The sequence below is a fragment of the Prionailurus viverrinus genome, chromosome A2 (assembly GCF_022837055.1).
Source record: "Prionailurus viverrinus isolate Anna chromosome A2, UM_Priviv_1.0, whole genome shotgun sequence".
NCBI lineage: Eukaryota > Metazoa > Chordata > Mammalia > Carnivora > Felidae > Prionailurus > Prionailurus viverrinus.
The window spans coordinates 6,147,108-6,165,168 of record NC_062562.1 but is presented as its reverse complement, the minus strand read 5'-3'; the positions used below and the strand labels follow the sequence as shown (position 1 = coordinate 6,165,168).

General features: G+C 39.9%; 1 protein-coding gene across 1 annotated transcript in view; it reads right to left on the bottom strand.

The window, feature by feature from the left end:
- The window catches only part of ZNF177 (zinc finger protein 177), a 39,843-nt gene that overhangs the window by 15,729 nt on the left and 6,053 nt on the right, over positions 1–18,061 (bottom strand). The window lies entirely within an intron of this gene.

Genomic DNA, 18,061 nt, shown 5'->3' with positions numbered 1-18,061 from the left:
AAGTCAAACTTTCACTCTGCAGATGACATGATACTCTACATGGGAAGCTCGAAAGACTCCACCAAAAGACTGCAAGAGCTGATACATTAATTCACTAAAGTCGCAGACTATAAAATCAGTCTACAGAAATCACCTGCATTTCTATACACCAATAATAGAGCAGCAGAAAGAGAAATCAAGGAATTGATCCCATTTACAATTACATCAAAAACCGAAAGATACTTGGGAATAAACCTAACCAAAGAGGTACAAGAGCTGTATGCTGAAAACTATAGAAAGCTTATGAAAGAAACTGAAGGAGACACAAAGAAATGAAAAAAAAAAAAAAAACAAAAACATTCCATGCTCATGGATTAGAATAACAAATATTGTTAAAATCCCAATACTACCCAAAGCAATCTACACACTCAATGCAATCCCTATCAAAATAACACCAGGATTCTTCACAGAGCTAGAACAAACAATTCTAAAATTTGTATGGAACCACAAAAGACCCCAAATAGTCAAGTAATGATGAAAAAGAAAACCAAAGCTGGAGGCATCATAATTCTGGTCTTCAAGCTGTATTATAAAGCTATAATTATCAAGACAGTATAGTAGTAGCATAAAATGAGACACAGAGATCAAGAACAGAATAGAGAACCCAGAAATGTATGCCCAACTAATCTTTTTTTTTTTCTTTTCTTTTCTTTTTTTTTTTTTTTACAACATTTATTCATTTTTGGGACAGAGAGATACAGAGCATGAATGGGCGAGGGGCAGAGAGAGAGGGAGACACAGATTCGGAAACAGGCTCCAGGCTCTGAGCCATCAGCCCAGAGCCTGACGCGGGGCTCGAACTCCCGGACCGCGAGATTGTGACCTGGCTGAAGTCGGACGCTCAACCGACTGCGCCACCCAGGCGCCCCCCCAACTAATCTTTGACAAAGCAGGAAAGAAATATCTAATGGAAAAAAGACAGTCTCTTCAGCAAATGGTGCTGGGAAAACTGGACTGAGACATGCAGAAGAATGAAACTGGACCACGCTCTTACATCATACACAAAAATAAATTCAAAATGGATGAAAGACCTAAATATGAGACAGGAAACCATCAAAATCCTAGGGGAGAACATAGGCAGCAACCTCTTTGACCTCAGCCACAGCAACTTCTCACTAGACAAGTCTCAGGAGGCAAGGGAAACAAAAGTAAAAATGAACTATTGGGATCTCATCAAGACAAAAAACTTTTGCACAGGGAAAGAAACAATCAACAAAACTAAAAGGCAACCTATGGAATAGAAGAAAATATTTGCAAATGACAAATTGGATAAAGGGTTAGTATCCAAAGTGTATAAAGAATTTAAGAAATTCAACACCCAGAAAACAAATAATCCAGTGAAGAAATGGGCAGAAGACATAAACAGACACTTTTCCAAAGAAGAATCCAGATGCTACAACAGACACATGAAGAGATGTTCAACATCAGTCATCATCAGGGAAATACAAATCAAAACCACAATGAGATATCACCTCATACCTGTCAGAATGGCTAAAATTAACAACTCAAGGAGCAACAGATGTTGGAAAGGATTCGGAGAAAGTGGAATCCTTTTGCACTGTTGGTGGGAATGCAAACTGGTGCAGTCACTCTGGAGAACAGTATGGAGGTTCCTCAAAAAATTAAAAATAGAACTACCCTATTGAATTGACCCAGCAATTGCGCTACTAGGTATTTATCCAAGGGATACAGCTATGCTGTTTCGAAGGGGCACATGCACCCCAGTGTTTATACCAGCACTATCAACAATAGCGAAAGGATGGAAAGAGTCCAAATGTCCATCGATGGGTGAATGGATAAAGAAGATGTGGTATGTGCATACAGTGGAATATTACTTAGCAGTCAAAAAAATTTGAAATCTTTCCATTTACAACAACATAGATGGAACTAGAGTATAATGCTAAGTGAAATCAGTCAGTCAGAGAAAGACAAATATATAATTTCCCTCATATATGGAATTTAAGAAACACAACAGATGAACATAGGGGAAAGGAAGGAAAAAAAGAAGATAAAAAGAGAGAGGGAAGCAAACCATAAGAGACTCTTAACTACAGAGAACTGAGGGTTCCTGGAGGGGAGATGGTTTGGGGGATGGACTAAATGGGTGACGGGCATTAAGGAGGGCACTTATGTAAATGTAAGTGATGAATCTACCCCTGAAACCAATACTACACTATATGTTAAGTAACTTGAATTTAAATGAAAAAATGTGGTGGCCCTGATACCATCCTGATTTGAATAAACCGACTGTAAAAAGATATTCTGGATACAATCAGGGAAATTTGGAGTTTGCCAGATGAGAAAACAGATGCATAGTACTGATGAAAGGACATGATTTCTGAAATTTGCTTAAAAAAATTTTTTTTTAAATCTCCAGAAATAAGAAAAAGCAGGTGGACAGGTTACCAGCACTGTCCAACATGATTACCTGCCCTAATACAGTAGCCACCAGTCACATACGGCTTTGAGCCCTTGAAATGAGGCTAGTGCGATTTAAGTAATTGATATTTTAACTTAAATAGCCAAAGGGGTGCCCTGCTGGGTCTGTCGGTGGAGCGTGTGACTCTTGATCTTGGGGTTGCAAGTTTGAGCCCCACATTAGGTGTAGAGATTACTCAAAAATAAAATCTCAAAAAAATTAAATAGCCACAAGTGTATAGTGTATTATACAGTCAGGTCAAGATGATCCGAGATTGGTAAAATATTGGTAATTGTCACAGCTGAGTGTTGATGACTGGAGGATGCACTATACTATTTTTGTGTGTGCTTCAAAATTCCCATATGAAAAGCTTAAAAATGTAAAAGAAGGTAAAATAAAGGCATTTTAAAAATGTTTATTTACTTGAGAGAGAGAGAGAGAGAGAGAGAGAGAGAGAGAGAGAGCGCGCGAAAGAGCGAGAGAGTGAGAGAATCCCAAGCAGGCTCCACACTGTTAGCGGGGCTCAAACTCACGAAACATGAAATCATGACCTGAGAAGAAATCAAGAGTTGGACGTTTCACCGACTGAACCACCCAGGCGCCCCAAAGACATTTTTAAGTAAAGACTTGAGAGAGTTTACCCATCAAAAGATCATCACTAAAGTAAATTCTCAGTATCCCATGAAATTGAAATTTGTACACCTAATATGTTAAAGAAGGAGAATGAACAAAAATCAAATGGGTAAAACTAAATGGACCTTGATCATATAAAATGGTAATGATAATATCTAACTCGTGAGATGGGATAGCAGGCTAGAATCCTAATACTGAATAATAAAAATACATAAACTGGGAGGGAGGTGATTGTAGTTGTATGTTCCTTGTATTTTTCCAGGAGGGAATAAAGACGTTAATTAGCCTTATGATTCAACAACTGCAGTACTATGTATTTACCCAAAGGATACAAAATACAGATTTGAAGGGATACATGCACCCCAATGTTTATAACAGCATTATCTACAATAATCAAATTATGGAAAAAGCCCAAATGTCCATCATAATGGAATATTACTCAGCCATAAAAATGAATGAAATCTTGTCATTTGCAATGACGTGGATAGAGCTAGTATGTATTATGTTAAGTGAAGTAAGTCAGAGAAAGACAAATATCATATGATTTCACTCCTATGTGGATTTTAAGAAACAGATGGACATATGGGAGGGGGGAAAAAGAAAAAAAGAGGGAGGTAAACAAACCATAATAGACTCTTAAATACAGAGAATAAACTGAGGGTTAATGGAGGGAGGTGGGTGGGGATGGGCTAGACAGGGGATGGGTATTAAGGAGGGTAGTTGTTGTGTTGAGCACTGCGTGTTGTATGTAGCTGAGGAATCACTGAATTCTACTCCTGAAACAAATATGCACTGTATGTTAACTAACTAGAATTAAAAGGAAAAATAAAAAAACGTTGATTAGCTTTTGACTTTATGCCTGCTAGGATAGCTAAGGTGACCACTGAAGGAATGGACTCCGTGGGTTTTAACTCACTGTCTATAAGAAAGAAAGGAATGAGAAAGAAAAAGTCAATTATTCTAAAAGCAAGACAGCTAAGTGGGGAAAAGAAACAAAAAGCAGCAGGTAAAATAAAGAGCACAATGCAAGATGGCAGAAAATATTGTATCAATAGTCCCAATGAATGCACCGGTAAATGCCCATTCTACAATTTAAAAGCAAAGACTGACATGTTAGAGAGTAAGATCAATTCCAGCTCTGTGCTCTTCCATGAGAAGCATTAACAACCAAAATAACACAGTAGAGCTGAATCTAAAAAATAAAAATGATATACCAGGCAAATAAAACCATAACTGATCCCACACATTTTATTTATTTTTAAATGTTTATTTTGAGAGACAGAGAGGGAGGGAGGGCGAGCGAGCGTGCACAAGGGCATGTATGCATGGGAGTGGGAAGTGGGGAGAGAGAATCCCAAGTAGGCTCCGAGCTCACTGTGGAGCCCGAAGCGGGGCTTGATCTCACAAACCATGAGATCATGATATGAGCTGAAATCAAGAGCCAGATGCTTAACTAACTGAGTCATCCAGGCACCCTCACATATTTTTAAACAAAAGGCATTACAAAAGACAACTATGTTAGCATATAAGGTTCAATTCACTAGGAAGATACAAAAATTCTGAAGTTGTGTACACTCATAGCCTCATGAAAGCTAACAGAATTAAAGGAGAAATAGACAAATCACCATCAGCACGAGAGACTTTCACAAACTACTGTCAGCTATGCAGAAATCAGAGGGGAAAAAAGAGGATATATAAAGAATTGAATAGTAAAATGAACAAGCTTCACCTAAAACACAGACCCTTCACTCAATAAATGAAGAATACATGTATTTTTTTCCAAGCACATGTGGAGTTTTTCAAAAACTAGCTCTCTTCCTATACTATACATCTAGTCTTAAGGCTTTCAAAGAATTTATACACAGAAACACTCCTTGACCAAAATGAAATTAAGTTATATAACAAAAGAAAACTATAACGTTGAGCCACATGACACTACCATTTCTTTAGGTCAAAAAATGGTGGAAAGTTGGCAGTTTCATATGGTTCAATCTAAAAGACAAAGGCCATACATTTGGAGTTTAGAGACCATCACTTTTATGAATAACTAATGAATAAAATATATAATTAATAAATTAAATTGGAAGTTAGAATATACATAATACTATGGCTATTGATCAGTTCTAAGTACCAAAACTTGTAAGTAAGCTGCAGCTAATGTAGTCCTTAGGGGAAAAAAGTAAACTTCATATACTTATATTAGAGAAAAAATGAAGTTAAAAATCAATCTAAGTTCCCAGTTAAAGATTTTAGAGAAAAAAAAAACCCAAATAAATGATGAACTAGAAAACAAAAAATAGAGATTGACCAAGCAAAAAAAAGCCTGGTTCTTTGAAATTGATAAAACAGGAAAAAGTTATGCAAGATTATTCAAGAAGGGAGGAGGCTCAAAGAAAATTAAGAAAAAAACACCCAGAATTACAGATGCTGCAGAGATTAAACATGTAAGACATTATGATTAACTTTATGTCAATCAAGGTCAAAAACTCACAGGAAACAGATCAGTTTCTGGAGAAATAACACTTACAAAAAATGACTACAGAAATAAACAAACCGAGTAGTCCTAAAGTTACAAAAAATGAACTAGATGGTGATGGTCGCATCACAATGTGAATGTGAGTAACACCCCTGAATTGTACGTTTAAAAATAGTTACAATGGCACATTTTATGTGATATATATATTTATCACAATAAAAAAAAAAGCTGGGGTGCCTGGGTGGCTCAGTTGATTAAATGACTGACTCTTGATTTCGGCTCAGGTCACAATCTCATGGTTCATGAAATCAAGCCCTGATTCAGGCTCTGTGCTGACAATGCAGAGCCTGCTTAGGATTCTCTCTCTCTCTCTCTCTCTCTCTCTCTCTCTCTCTCTCTGCCCCTCTCCCACTGGTGCACATATGTACTCTCTCATTCTCTCTCTCAAAAAAAAAAAAAAAAAAAATGCAGAAAACCCCAAAATAATCTGGAGCTGTTGACCTTCTCAGAGAGATTCCAGGTCTCCTCAGCCCCAATTACTGCCAGGATAGATTCCTTTCACAAAACAAAACAAAAACAAAACAAAACAAAACAAAACAAAAATAAAGAACTAGGTGTTTAAATTTCCCCACAAAGAAAGCACCAGACATGGGTTGTATAAGTCAGTTCTGCCATTCAAAGAAGAGAGAAAAATCCAAACTGACTCAAAATTTTCCAGGGATTAGACAAACTTATAAAGACTTTGGTTACTGGGGCGCCTGGGTGGCGCAGTCGGTTAAGCGTCCGACTTCAGCCAGGTCACGATCTCGCGGTCCGTGAGTTCGAGCCCCGCGTCGGGCTCTGGGCTGATGGCTCGGAGCCTGGAGCCTGTTTCCGATTCTGTGTCTCCCTCTCTCTCTGCCCCTCCCCCGTTCATGCTCTGTCTCTCTCTGTCCCAAAAATAAATAAAAACGTGGAAAAAAAATTAAAAAAAAAAAAAAAAGAAAAGACGACTTTGGTTACTTAAACTATACTTCAGTGTGTTTGCCACATATTTGCGTATTACTAAACATTAGTAGAAATAATTTATTGAATTTATAAGGAAGCATTACATATTTGGAAGGTTTTATTTATGAATTTTGCCATCATGCAAAACTCCAGAATTGTGTATGATCCAAAACATCATGTTTACATTCCGATTATTCTAATACCTTATGCAATTAGCACAGGGGAGAAATGAGGAGATGGACGTGCCACTTTTATAACAAGTTTACAAAATGGTTTGACTTATGAAAGGGATTACCTTGTCTAAGGGTATAAAGGGAAGAAGAAAGTTCTGTGTGATTGGTAGAATATTGACATCAGATGTGACACAGCCACGATAAGAAACAAAATAACAGGCAAATCTCATTAATAAACACAAATATAAATAACCTAAAGTTCAAACCAAATATATCAGTAAATGAAGACATTAATACATCAGAACCAACCTGAGTTTATCCAGGAATACCACAGAGGCTTATTAGAGAATCAATTAATATAGGGGCGCCTGAATGCTTAGTCAGTTAAGGGTCTCACTTTTGATTTCAGCTCAGGTCATACCCTCACAATTTTTGAGTCCAGCATGGGGCTCTGTGCTGACAATGTGCAGCCTGCTTGAGATTCATTCTCTCTCTCTCTCTCTCTCTCTCTCTCTCTCTCTCTCTCTCTCACTGTCTCTCTCTGACCCTCCCCTGGCCACACTCTCTCAAAATAAACTTAAAAAAGAAAATCAATTATTAAAATTTATTTTATTAATAGATCAAAGGATAAAACAGTGTGATCATCTCAATGACACAGTAAAAGTGTTATTTAATACTCAACATCTCACATAACCAACCCAAAATAATCTTAACCAACTCTATTAAAAAACACAATTCAAGTAAAAAAAAATGGGCAAAAGATCTGAATGCAAATTTGTCTGAAGAAAATACAAATGGCCATTAAGCATATATGAAAACATGCCTATCATTAGCCACTACAGAAATGCAAATCAAAACCACAAAGAAATGGGGCACCTGTGTGGCTCAGTAGTTAAGTGGCAGACTTCAGTTCAGGTCATGATCTCATGGTTCATGATCTCTTGGTGAGTTCAGAACCCACACTGGGCTCTCTGCTGTCAGTGCAAAGACTGCTCGGGATCCTCTGTCTCCTCACCACCCCCCTGGTCTCTCTCAAAAATAAACATTTAAAAATAAATATATTTCTAAAAAGTTAAAAAAAAGACACAAGTGAATGCCACTTGAGACCCATTTTGATAGTTATAAAAGGACAAATAACAATTAGTGAGGATATGGAAAAATCAGAACTCATACTTGCTAATGGGTTAAGTATAGTGATATAAGCCACTTTAGAAAAGTCTGCAGTTCTTCAAAACATTAAATATACGGTTATCATATGAACCAGCCATTCTACTTCCAGTTATATATTCAAGAGAAATGAAAAGTCCACACAGAAACTTATACATGAATGTTCACAGGAGCATTATTTATAATATCCAAAAAGTGGAAATAACCCAAATGTGCATCAAATGATGAGTAGATAAAATGTGATATAGCCATATAACGGAATATTACTTAGCCACAAAAAGAAATTAAATACTGATATAAACTACAACATAGATGAACCTTGAAAACATTATGGTACGTTTAAGAAGACAGGGGCAAAAGACCACATATTGTGTGATTCCATTTATATGAAATATCCAGAATGGACAAATCTATAAAGTCAAAAAAAGATTAGTGGTCACCTGAGTCTGGAAGGGAGGGAGGAATGGAGAGTGAATTCTAATGGGTTTGCTTTTTTGGGGAGTAACACAGAAGTACTAAATTAAATTCTGATGCTCCTATAATTACTAAAATCCACTGACTTGTATATTTTTAATGGAAGAGTTCCATGCGAATTACATGTCAATTAATCTATTATAAAAAACAATCTTAGTAAACACAGAAAAGAAAAAATAGAAAGGAATGTCTTTAACCAGAAAATGTTATCAAAAATGTAGAGCAAACATCTTACTATGAAGGCCTTTACTTTGAGACATGGAATAAGACCAAGGTGACTCCTGCAATCAGGTTTGGAAGTCTTGGCCAGTGTCTTGTAACGGGGAGGGCTGGGAAGAGATTTGGGGGTGGGATGGGGAGACAAGGATAGAGAGACATTATAGCTTGGAAGATTACAGAGGAAAAATACACCTGCCACTATTCATAGATGATAGGACCATTATGTAAACATTTAAAAGAATCTACAGGTAAGGGCGCCTGGGTGGCTCAGTTGGTTAAGCCACCGACTTCGGCTCTGGTCATGATCTCGCAGTTTGTGAGTTCTCGCAGCTTGTGAGTTCGAGCCCGGCGTCAGGCTCTGTGCTGACAGCTCAGGGCCTGGAGCCTACTTCAGAGTCTATGCCTACCCTCCTCTGCTCCCGCTCTGTGTCTCAAGAATAAATGAACGTTAAAAAAATTTTTTTTTTAAATCAGAAGAATCTACAAATGAATTATTTGAAAACCAAAAGAGGTCTGCAGCTTGTTGGATACAAAATAAACACACTGAAGGTTCAAAACAGAACAAGCCCCACCGACCGGGCGGTTGGCAAGATCTAAGAATATCGCACACGACCCTGGTCCAGAAATGGGAAGAAACATGCACAAGTCCATAGAGGGAACAACTCAATTGTCTGTCCATAGGGGACTAGAGTGCATCCGCATAACAACAACTCTAAGCCGACGTGGCTTCGAGTGAACTGATGAGTATTTCAGGATGGATGTGAGGTACAGGAAAGGCAATTTTCTTGTGGAAAAGCAAACTCGGGAGAGAATTTTGAAGAGGTGTACAGGGCATAATTTTAAGGCCTCGCCGACCCTCCTGAGCGCATCTCCTGATCTGCCTCCTCCCGGGGCCCGACGTCCCGAGTGGCCGGAACGCGAGGACCCACGCATGAAGGGGGTCTGGGCCCTGAGACAAAAGGCCGGGACGGCTGGAGGCCCTCAGCGTGGACACGCGCGAAACCGTCGGGAGGTGCCGAGGTCCGGGAGCGGCTGGCGCTGGGAACCGTGCCCTTGACCGCTCCCCAACCCCACACAGCTCTCTTGGACTCGCTGACACCTGGGCTACAGCTGGAAGGGGAAGGCCGCCAAGGAATGAAAAACGTGTCCTCAGCTTCCGCAGTAACACCGGAAGAACACCGCCCCGGCCGCTTTTCCGCTTCCGGTCTCCAGCTGCCCTGCCCTGGGGCCCTGCAATAGGCGGACGCACTGTGTGGGGGGGTGGGTGGTGGCAGGGCTGGAGGGGGGGCGGTGGTGGCAGGGCTGGAGGGGGGGCGGTGGTGGCAGGGCTGGGGGGGGGGGGGGGCAGGGCTGGGGGGCGTGGTCGAAGCAGAAGCTGTGGGGTAGGCCGAATGCAGGAAAGCAGCTTTTGACTTAAAAAGAGGAAACTTGAAGGCAACTTGAAGAGTGGAGCAACTTGCTCTTGATCACAGAGATAAAACAGGAACTCGAACCTTCTTTGACGCCATACGGTCTCCCCAAAAGGAAAAAGTAGGAGTGCCCCAAGACTTTGAAAAAGGGATTTAGCAGCTGCAAAGGAAAATGAGTCTAAACCTCATTTCTAAACCACTATGGAGTTTCTTAAGAGGCCACTGCCCCTATCTTCCTAACCAAAATAAAGTCCCACTGAAGTCAAAAGTCCCCATCAAGGTCAGAGACCTTTTTGTCTAGATTCAATCTGAACAATTTATACAGTGGTATTTTAAAACAAAAAGCAAAAATTAAAAACCAAAAAGGCGGGGGGCGGAGGGGCCTGGATGGCTCAGTTGGTTAAGCCTTGGGCTCTTGATTTTGGCCCAGGTCATGTTCGTGAGATCAAGCCCCACCTCGGACTCTGCATTAACACCATGAAGCCTGCTTGGAATGCTGTCTCCATCGCTCTCCGCCTCCCCCCCCCCCCCCCTTCTCAAAAATAAACATTTAAAAGCATGTATCTTAAAACTAGACTTAAAATAACGCTGTAAACTTTGGGTCTCAATCAGTGCTTTACAACCCCAAGAAATGGTATTTTATCAGGGGCGTGAGGACTGAGGATTGATTTAAATCTGCATAATCAGAGACTATGATCCAAAAGTGAAAATCCCGGGGCATTGGGTGGCTCACTTGGTTGAGCATCTTCAGCTGAGGTCATGATCTCGGGGTTCATGAATTCAAACCCCACATAGGGTTCACTGTAGTCAGGCCCATTTCAGATCCTCTGTCACCCACTTTCTGGCCCTCTCATGCTTGTGCTCTTTCAAAAATAATAAACACTTAAAAGTAAAAAAAATCCCAATCTGGTAGTAGAGAAAAGGATACATTTTTAAGGTGCTTTGGGGTTATTACTACATTTAGACACTCCAAACTCAGGATTTATAAAAACCTCCATAGCCCCTTGTTGAGCCTTTTCTTGACACCCCCATGAATAGAACATCTGCCTGGACACAGAAGGATTTAAGAATAATTAAGAGGACTATTGTTAATATTATTTAATGGTGGTACCTAGAAGTAGAGATCTGTGGTTAAAAGAAATCTCAATACCTCCTGGTGGGCTGTGCTTCTCAGGCAGACCAGCTCCAGAAAATACCTGCCAGTAAACTGAAGGCCCTTTAAGCGCCAGGGACTCTATTACTAATATTAAGCTTACAGATCAGAACCATGTTTTTAAAATGGCAAGTTTTCTGGAGCCTGGCAGGCTCAGTCAGTGGAGCATGTGACTCAATCTCGAAGTTGTAAAGTCAAGCACCTCGGTGGGTATAGAGATTATTTAAACTTCAAAAGTTTTTAAATCTTTAAAAAAAAAAAGGAAAATTTTCAACCTACATTCCACCCCCCCACCCCCCCACCCCCCCCCCCCAAAAAAAGATTTTGAAGAGGCTAGGTTCTTTTCTTCACTACATAATGAGCATAGTGAGACACGGTACTGTTAGGTGAACTATGAGGATGCTTACACACATTTACTGATCACTGATTCTTGGCTTTGTTCTGTGGACAGAGAATATTTTGTGACAGAAGTAAAATGCCCTAGCCCTCATGAGCTCCCCGCCAACACACAGCTTTGGCCAGTAACTCTATCCTGACCATCTGTGTTTATGCACTGCACTGGAAACCCAGGACCTCTCATTTCTAGAGGTCGTGACAGAGGTGCACCTGCAGATGCAGAGGTCAGGCTGTTTATTCATAAAAATACAGCTAGGTAAGAGTTCACTAATGAAATCGGCTTCCTTGATTTAACTTTTTCTGAGGGGGGGCGGGGAGGAAGGAAATTCCAGAGAACCAAATGGTCCAGAAATTCAGTGAAATGTCTCTTCTCACTGCCTGCTCTGCTCCCTTCTGCTACAGTGAACAATCCTGGACCCTCACCTCAATGTTCTTCTACTCAAAAGACTACCAAGGGCTGACCCCACCTCCCATGGATGCAAACATTTGGGGCAGGGGAGTGGGTGTGGGGTGTTGCACCAATTTTTATGTCAAAGGTAAGTGGAGGGAACCCACACAAGATGGCTTCAAAGTGCCAAGCAGAACCTGGGGACATGAATGGGGTTGGCATAAAACTACTGCACCAGATGTGAATTTCCCATTTGTATGAATCTCATTTGAGAACTAATGACATAGGCTTCTCTTACTGGGAACCTTATGGGCTTTGACAGTCCAGTTAGGTTTGGGGTAATAAGCAGTGTAGAAATGCTGGAGATTTCCTCACAAGCATTTGTAAAAGTCATGTTAGAATAACTGCATTTATACCAACCCACCATAGGCTCCTACAAATCCAGGAACACTTTGCCATGCATTTGCCTAGAATCTTTGATCTCTTTAAAAAAAAAAAAAAAAAAAAAAAAAAGGACCTCAAACTGAAAACAAGCCTTCAATCTCAATGGGTAACTCTTCTTTGATTAGAAACCTCTGCATTTCCAATCTGTGCATTATTACTGACCAAATTTTCAGATCAAAAAAAAAAAAAATTCTACTTTAGAATTTTCTTTAAAAAATTTTTTTTCTTCAACATTTATTTATTTTTGGGGACAGAGAGAGACAGAGCATGAACAGGGGAGGGGCAGACAGAGAGGGAGACACAGAATCGGAAACAGGCTCCAGGCTCCAAGCCATCAGCCCAGAGCCTGACGCGGGGCTCGAACTCATGGACCGCGAGATCGTGACCTGGCTGAAGTTGGACGCTTAACCGACTGCGCCACCCAGGCGCCCCCGGAGACGTATTTCAATACAAATTTCCAGAAACTAAACATGAGGGATTTCAGGATTCCAAAACTAAAACTTCTGGCTTCATTAAATGCTCATGTATACTTTAAAATTATCTACCTTCCCTTGTCAAATGCTAAGTTTTTTTTTATAATAGACACATGTACTCTTGATGACAGTAACAAATTTTTCATTTTCTTGAGATTCCTGAAAATCAACACATATAACTGGGATAACCTGAAATTAAATCATTTGTACTGTTACTAGTGCCAAAACAAAGGAGAAAATATACATCCCTTTTATTTCTCCTGGAGTTTTTGTGGCTCTAAATCTGAACAACTACTAAGAAGCAAAAAGGTCAGTCTTGTTCTGATATGATTTTACTCTGACTTAATAGGTCTCTGCGACCAACCACTGGGGGGAGTTTTCAGGTTTATCTTGGGATCTAGTGAGTAAGTGGCTTAATAATAGTAATGTCCTTGTTTAATAATAATAAAATCATGTCCTTAATTATTGTCATACTCATATTCTGAAATATTTGATGTCTAACAAGACCGTATAGGGACATGTGGGTGGCTCGGTTGGTTGAGGGTCCGACTCTTGGTTTAGGCTCAGGTCATGATCTCAGTTTCATAGAGATGGAGACCCACATCGGGCTCTGCGCTGACAGAAGGGAGCCTGCTTGGGATTCTCTCCTCCTTGCTCTCTGCCTCTCCCCCACTCACATTGTCTCTCTCTCTCTCAAAATAAACTTAGAAAAACAACAAAAAGACTGTACATGATGTGAAATCAAATGGATGAAATTTGCTGTGTAATTTCCACAATAAGAGAGGGGAAATAAACGGGAGGAGTAAAATAGGGAGATAAAAATTATTAAAACTATTAAAAAAAACTCATAAAAATTATTCATTCACAGCTGCAAAACCACGGGCTTGTCTTCATTCCTGTCAAGACCCAGCCTACGACTGTCTACTGTCCTAACTATTCACTTTCGTCAAAATGCGTGTTTCACATTCTTTACAATCAGTTGTTGGCCACATCTTGAAAGCAAGGGCAGATTCAGTTCTGCTGGCAGTTCTGGGTCAGCTGCAACATCAACAATGGGTTTCTGTGTGGAGATACCTGTGTTCTAATTGTGAGTTCTCTGCCCAGAGGAACACAATAATTCTGAAAATCTGTCCACTTGTAATATAGAACCTGGAGGAACACAATTTGGCTATTGTTAATTCTGGGTGAGGCCACAAAGCCTGGAGTCAGTGACTAGGGTTCCTGTTAGCTCTAAAAACTGCATGATTTAAAGTGAAACAATGAACTAGAATCCAACAGAAATGATAGAGGATACTTCATGTCATATAAATCATATAGAATAAGAACAGAGGCTCCCTCAGAGAGCTGTGATGAAGTGACTCAATCCATGGAAAGCTTTCAGGGCATACAGTAAGTGCAAAATAACTGTGAGCTCTCACCAGCCCTTTTAAGTCAAGACTGTTAGAAATCTGTTTCTGTGGCATTTAGTAACAAAAGCATCTGACGTATTAATGATCTCATTTAACAAAGGGAAATGGGGCTTAGGAGAGGCTAAGGAAGTACCCCAAACACACAGCTCAAAAGCAACAAGGGAGAGGACCCACACTCCAGCTCTAGTCAGGCTCCAGACTGAGCCCGTAACACACATACTCTACTTGGGCAAAAAGAAAGCCAATTTCTGAAGCACACTGGAACCCTGGGATTTTCCCAGTTAATAGTTTAGACCACTGAAGAGACTAATAATGAAGAAGAGAGTTAAGGCTGTTATAGTTATTTCTGCAGTATAACAAACCACTCCAAACATGGTCATACATAAGAGCGGGTCTCAAAATGCAATTACCAGCCTGCTGAGGGACCCCAGACACTTTCAGTCTGTGAGGCCAAGACTATTGTTAAAATAGTTCTATTATTTACCTTTTCATCGTGTTGACATTTGTATTGATGATATAAAAGCAATGGTGGGTAAAAGTGCTGGCACCTTAGCAGAAATCAAGGCAGTGGCGGCAAGTGCCACATTGTATTCCTTATTGCCACATATTCATGAGAAATAAAAAATCCAGTTTTCCTTAAAAATGTCCTTGAGGCAACAGAAAATTTAGAAAATATATACCTGGGACCATGATGTTGGCTGTTTCTTAACATTTACAAACCTTTCTGCTATGATCAATAATTGTATTAGTGTATGATGCTTGATGCTGGATAATAAAATAGGCCAACATTTGAAAAATATGCATAATGTAGTGAACTATTTCCCATATGACTAACACGTGATGGCACAAGGTCGCGTGTGGGTAAAATATTGATTCAAAATACAAGAAAAATCAATGGACTTTAATGTAACAGAACAGGAAGAATTCACTGACAGAACTTCATACTCCACAGTGCAACTAATCTTTAAGAAACTACATTCGTTGAGTTTTGGTGAAGTACCAAATATCCAAAATTATCTGAAAATACTTCTTTTTTCCGATTATATATCTCACTGAAACCGAATTTTCTATATATACTTCACCTGAAACAACTTACGGGAAAAAATTGAATTCAGAAGCAGGTACGAGACTCCAATTGTCATTAAGCTAGGCAAAATGATTTATAAAATTTTTTTGTAAAACTTGTCACTCATCTGGTAAGGAAGAAAAAATACTTAACACCTGTTAAAGATGGTAAAGTGGACTTTTTTCAACCATTGAGACAGGTATAGGGACCACTGCAACAAGACTTTGCAGTGAGGGGGAGGGGGAGTGATTGGGCTTAGGTCTGAATACAGCATGGGTAAGTTGGAACTTACAGCCAAGGAACAGGATACACAGGTGGGTGGAAAATTATTGAGAAAAGATCAGGGGTAAGGGGGATTCTGGCTGAACTGACCTAACAGAATCTTTGCTGAAGACAGGCCTGGGTGATTAGAAACCACCTGAAGGATGGTGGAGGATGAGGAACCCAACTAGGTATCAAGAATGCTCATTAATGGAAAATGGGAAACTCTTGCTGAGTTAGCATGGTTCTTGCTATAATTGGATTTTACAAGGAAGTGCACGGATGGACCCAGGAGAAGGTTCAGGACCCTCCCTGAAGTTTGGACAAGAAGAGATTCTCACTTCTCACATTTGTTATCATTTTGAAAAAGTTATTCATAAATGTTAGGTACACTATGAAATTAGTTATAAAAATTTAAAACATGTCTTATTTTCTAATATGTCAAATACTCATAGATACAATGCCCATAAAATAAAGATGCTCAATTTTAGAGTATAAAGAAGTCCTGAAGCCAAAAAGTTTGAAAAGTGCTGGTGTGGAACCACCACCATTCTGTTATTTTCACAGATCATAGGTCAGGAATTTGGACAAGATGCAGTGGGAATGAATGAATGGCTTGTCTCTGCCCTACAATGACCAGGGCCTTCCTTACCTGGGAAGACTCACACAGCTCAAGCCAAGGGCTGGAGTCATCTGGGGACTCATACATGCATCTGGTGCCTTCCTTGAAATGGCTAGAAGGCTGAGAGCAGCTGGACGGCTGAGAGAAGCATCTCCATGTAGCCCCTCCATGTTACAGTATAACTCCCTGTTTCCAAGGGAAGAATACTAACTGGGAGTATCCCAAAAGAGAACATGCGAAGATAACCAGGAGGGAATTGCATGGCCCCTTATGGCCTAGACTGGGAAATTATATGGCATCATTTATATTGTACTCCTCTAGGTAAAAGTCAAGGGAAGGCAACAATGTCAAAGAATTTGTGGGCCATGTTTTAAAACCATCAATCTGCCACAAATTTTGTATGTACCTCCACACATACAATAGTCATTGCCTATTAAAACCATGCCAAAATCTTGTGCCTATAGTATCAGACTCAAGTTCTATGTCCAGAATCTTAACATCCAAGTCAGGGCCAATCTGGAAAAGGCTATTTTAAAAGGTTTGGCTTGAGTATGTTATTCTCAGTTTCAAGATTTGTGAAGTAAAGAGACAAGCTATTTACTCCCCACACACTCAACATATAATTGTGAGAGAAGGAAAGGATAATCAGAAGAGATATTCATATAAGAAATGGGTGGGAGGCACCTGGCTAACTCAGTTGGAAGAGCACATGACTCTTGATCTTGGGGTCGGGAGTTTGAGCCCCACTAGGGGAAGAGAAGACTGAAAAAAAATAATAAACTTAAAAAAAATAATAAAATGCTGGCTGCTTATCATAGAAAGAAAGGGGGTGAGTCGGTGGGAAGAATGGAAGACCCACTGCAGCCAATGGTCCATAGCAATTCTGAAAGTCAAACAGGAACATCTTGCCTATTCCTTAAGGGGCACTACTGAGCCACAGGAATGATTGATTCTTTGCAGAGTTCTGCTACCTGAATCATACTTGCTTTCCTGTAGGACCATATTTTTAACTGAGGAGTTTTAGAGACCTATTTCATCTTGCTCCCTGCCCACAGTTTGGGGGTTCAAGATCTCTATTCACTTTAAGACTTTTTTTTAAAACAAGTTTTAGGTTCAGTGAAACTGGGCAAGGTACACAGATTTCCCAAATACCCCTGCCCCCACACATGCATAACCTCTACCATTACTAACATCTCATACCTGAGTGGTTAATTTGATACAACTGATGAGCCAACATTGACATGTCATAATCAGGCAGTCCCCTGGGGTTCACTTTTGGTGTGCATTCTATGGTTTCGACAAATATAGAATGACATATTCACCACTATAGCATCATACAAGGTATTTTCACTGCCTTCAAAATCCCAGGTGCTTTGCCCATTCATACCCCCAGCCACCTTCCTCCACTCTTGACAACCACTGATCTCCAAGTTTGCCTTTTCCAGGATGTCATAGAGTTGGAATCATAAAGGATATAACCTTTCCAGATTGGCTTCTTTCATTTAGTAATGTGTATGAAAGGTGCGTCCAGGTCTTTACAAATCCTGATAGTTCATTCCTTTCAAATGCTGGATATTCCATTGTCTGGATGCACCAGTTTATTTACCTACTGAAGATATTCATTTGCCTACTGAAGTTTTGGCAATTAGGAATAGAACTGCTATAAACATCCATGACCAAACAAAACAAAAAAAATCCAACACCATGCATGTGCTGGTTTCTGAACGGACAGAAGTTTTCAACTTCTCTGGGGAAATACCAAGGACCCTAGATACTGGATCATTTGGTAAGAGTATGTTTAGTTTTATAAGAAACCACCAAACTATTCCAAACTGGCTGTACGATTTTGTATT